We start from the raw sequence: 4,596 nt of genomic DNA, 5'->3' as shown, positions 1-4,596 counted from the left end.
GCCCGTGTGCTGTACAATCCACTACGCGCTGTTGTTGGGCATGCCGGTTCAACCGGTCCAAATCATAAATGTGGGTTGAGTTTGACCCATGGGCTGAATGAACTTGCCAATGTGCTAAATCATTAATGTTGGCTTGGTTGGTTTCCCTCCAGAGCCCCCCAAAAAATACGTAAAAAAAGGATTTTTTAAAAAAATCCATGATAAAATATTTAAGTGCTGCAGAATTTCAAAATTGTTTTGTTAACTTGAGTAATTATAGGCATTGTTTGGTACACCTCCTTGGATTGGCTTGGATTAATTTAAATAACATCCTAAGCCCATGTTTGGTGCAGCCTATCTTTAAGTTAAATGAGATTATATAATCTTGGCCTACAAAAAACACTTCACTCGTTGACACAAAATAGAGAACTCTGAAGAGGTTCTGAAGAGATGCCGCTAAATAATAATGAAGATGCTATTGAGTCTACCATTATCCAACGTTGCTCTGAAGACTCTTCTTTTCGACGTTGCTCTGGCTCTCCTCTTCCACGTTGCTTTGTTTTCATCTTCTGTTGTGCTCTACTCTCTCACTCACTCAAGGTTAGTTGTTCCACTCTCTTCTTCTCTATTTGTCTCTCTCCTTGGTGATATTTGATGGGTTCAATTTGCTATTTCTTAGTTTGATTTTTAAGTTTTGATTATTTGGTTGTTTGTAGTTAGCTTAATTTGATGAGAATTAACATTTGTATTGGTTAATTTTCATTGGATTATAATTGGGTATTTTTCTAGGGTTTTTAATTTTGAATTGTTTTGATTATGGGGTTTTTGTTTGGAATGAGAAGAATAAAAGGGTATAGGTCATGTGGCTAATTGCATGTTGTGTTTGCAAACAGATATTTGGTTTTTGCAAACTGTGATTGTAATTGCATGTTGTATTTGCAATTACTTAATGATGGTTTGGCATTTTGCATTAGGAAAGTTGAGCTCTCACATTTTGGAAATGTTCTAGGCAATTTGTGGTTTTTGTTTCATGGATTATAATTGGATGCTTTTCTATGGTTAATTTTTATTGGATTATAATTGGATATTTTAAAATTGTTTTGATTATGAGGTTTTTGTTTGGAAAAAGAAGAAATGAATAAATTGATGGGTGGAATTGGAGCTTTGAACAAATTTAATGAAAGTCATTGTCGTTTGCATAATACTTTTAGAAGGGCCTACTTTTAGATATTAGCAAGTGAGAAGAAAAAAAATAGGGAATCAAATTTCTTCCATGCACCATCAATTTGCTCAAAGTTAAGCAATTCATAAAAGTTGAAATCTTTAGAAGGGCCTACTTTGTCTTATTTATTGGCTTAAAGCCACATGGGTTAGAAATTGGTTGTTGCAGAGTCTTATGAAATCAAATAACTAATTCTGACATCGGCCCTTTGCAGAAAAGTCTTGGATCAAATGAAAGAAACACAGCTAAATGATCTTATATAAACTATGAAAATAGGGAGACTTGGTTTTCTTAAAGAAATTTCTAATAGGAATAAGTAGAGTTGATGTGCCCAATTTGCTTGCTATTCTCATTTCCTAATAGTTTTCAATTGCTCATGGATGTTCTATAATTTCTCTATGGGTGGCTAGGCATAACTTTTTGTTAGATGCTGGTTTTTCTTTTTCATGGTGATTGGCACTTTGTTGGTTTGTATATATATTATCTAAACATATACTTTGTTGGTTTGTAAAAATACACATGCTTAATTTTTGTTGGTTTCTATGATTTATGAGATATGAATCGAAGAAAGCTTTTGTTGATATTACTGATGGAGATGTGGCATTTAGAGACAATGTGTGGTTGCACAATTTTTGTGCTTATGATATTCAAAATGAGGAGAAATCAATAGCTTATATCAACGGCTCAGCTTGGAATTGTGGATGTTTATTTATATATGTTATTTAGTGGGTTTTGGTTGATTATTATTATTGTTAGTTTGTGCGCTTGTGGAAAGTAATATGTGAACGTGAATTTGTAATTTCAAGCCATGTGGATAACGCATATATATAAAATATCTAACTTTTGCATCTATAAATATTGTATGAGTTTTGCTTTATATGATATTGGGATGGTTTGGAGCTTGTCTTACCACCATGTTTGAACGAAGAAAAGAAGAATAAAAGGGTAGAGGTCATGTTGCTAATCGCATATGGTGTTTGCACACAGACATTTGGTTTTTGCAAACTGTGATTGCAATTGTATGTTGTGTTTGCAAACAGACATTTAATTTTTGCAAACTGTGATTGCAATTGCATGTTGTGTTTGCAATTACTTAGTGACGGTTTGACAATTTACATTAGGGAAGTTGAACTTTCACATTTTGAAAATGTTCTTAAAATATAGGCAAGTTTTGGAAATTTTAATACCAATTTTTGGTCTTGGAATTATAGTAAAAATAGTTTATAATTAAAATATTATCACTTCAAAGAAAATTTTAAATTTTTTTTTTTGTCCCAGTCCGAGCATAAACCAAACACAGGATAGTACTATTTTTGTTATCCAGTTTCTTAATCCAACGCAACACCAAACGTAGGTCAGTACTTAATTCAGCTTGGACCAAGCCAAGCCAATCCAAGATAGTCACAGGATTTAGTCCAGTCCATAACAGTTCGCCGTACCAAACATGGCCATAAAATATTACGGTAGTACGACAACGTGGCATATTTTGTACACGTGTTAGAAGTGAATATTTATTGATACCATTCTCTAAAAGGGGGAAAATAAACTATGTCACTCACTCATATTATAACACGTGTACAAGATATAATGTGTAACCATATTATCATATTATTCTATAATTTCTCATTTTATTGATAAATTATACTGAGGTATTTTTAAAATTTTAAATTTTATACGAGCCATAATTGTACTGATATTTAAATTACTCCATTATTGCAACATTCATCTTTTCATCTTCAACGGGCAGCCACAGGATTGTGAGATATGGTTCGATCATCATGTTGACTTAATTGGAATTTAAAATTTGGGAAGAAGTTGCAGAGACTTATCGCCATAACTGACAAAAATGATGGATCAGAAGTTCCAGACTTTAAAATGTATTAGTACTAAGCAGCTGTGAGAGGTTTTGTTTTCTCATGCAATTTTGTGGACCCAAAAACGCGAAGGAAATTTTCAGGACATTATAGGGCATTTGATTGGATATGCAGTCCGGCATGACAGATTCCCCTGATCCAAATCCATAGAGATATCCACATATTATTACATAATAATAATATTATCAAAAACCTTATAAAAAGTTCATGTGATCTTGCAATTGCAAATAAACAAACTAAAAATAGTTTAAGTTGACGAGACTCGATTTGCTGCAATCTTTTTCATGACTTTGGAGCATTGCATGCATTTCATGGAGATACAATCCAAACTGTTCAATCAAAAAAGAGGTGCCTGGCAAGTTCCAAAAAGAAAAACAACCCTTTTAAATATTTGATGCAGTTTGAGTCGCCACCAGTTTGCAAAATGCATGGCTATATTTTCAGTTTAATTTATTATATGATAGCTAAGCTATCGATCGTTCAATTATGTCCACAAATCTTTTTGACACAAGCAACATTAGGAGAGAGAGGGAATCAAACCTAGGATATCGATCGTTTAATTAATTACTTGAGCTACAAGTCTATTGTGTATATCCACTAAATCTTATGTATTCATAAGGGGCTGAAGAGTTAAATTTTATTTACACAGCTTGCAATTTTAATCATCGTGCAGTAAATATTTAACCGAAGTGAAGAAAAGATAGAAAAGATATATGAAGATAATTTGGGACAATCCCCACTTCCATGATTCCATCCCATGTGAGTTTGCTTGTTATGGGTCGTGTCACTCTCATTCCCATCTTTTCTGTTTTTTTGCTGGTGTGCTGTGAAACACACAGACCCTTTCTTTGCTTCCAAGTTCCAACTCTAATTATTGGAAACACTACCTGAAAAAAGAAAAGTTTAAAAAAGTCATTTCCCAGGCAGTAATTAATATGACAGACAGACGACTTATATGTTCATCCTGCCTGAAAATTACCCCAAGTTTAGATAGGAAAAAAAGGGGTTAAAAAAAATCTACCGGAAGTAAAAGTTATCCAGAAAAAATACAAGGGTGTCATAATGATTTTCATGTCATTTCAAATAAAAAAGTTTTGATGTTAAAAAGAGGTTCTAATCTTGACCCACTTCCAATCCAACATTATCCTTCTGCCTTTAGCTAAAAGCAGCTTCACATATTTATACGCACTTATGCATGTTTAGTCTTTGGTTTAGTAGTATGTCACTTTCATCGTCCTATTTTTAATCACGAAAAATGATTTTTTTTATATAATTCCAAGTAAACACTACTAGAAGATCATGAAGCACCGATTTTAATGGTAGAGATCGATAGGGATGTGATGGAGACGGACCCAAAGACACTGTAGCTAATTTGTAGTTTTGTTTTTGTCCATTAAGTTGTACTGATCATAATTGTTGAATTATATAAAAGAAGGAGTACTTTTTGTCCAAGTCCTGTGGATGATTCACGTTGATTTTTAGATGATTAATCATTTAAATAAATAGTGTGTCCGGCCAAAA

The 4,596-nt window shown here is 33.1% G+C and overlaps 1 long non-coding RNA gene across 1 annotated transcript; it reads left to right on the top strand.

Moving 5' to 3' along the window:
- On the top strand, positions 396 to 2,056 carry LOC109946548. The gene is made up of 2 exons (XR_002269677.1): positions 396 to 579; positions 1,756 to 2,056. It is a non-coding gene; the product is annotated as an uncharacterized LOC109946548 (long non-coding RNA).

Source organism: Prunus persica, chromosome G1 (assembly GCF_000346465.2).
Source record: "Prunus persica cultivar Lovell chromosome G1, Prunus_persica_NCBIv2, whole genome shotgun sequence".
Lineage (NCBI taxonomy): Eukaryota > Viridiplantae > Streptophyta > Magnoliopsida > Rosales > Rosaceae > Prunus > Prunus persica.
This window is presented reverse-complemented; position numbering and strand designations above follow the sequence as displayed.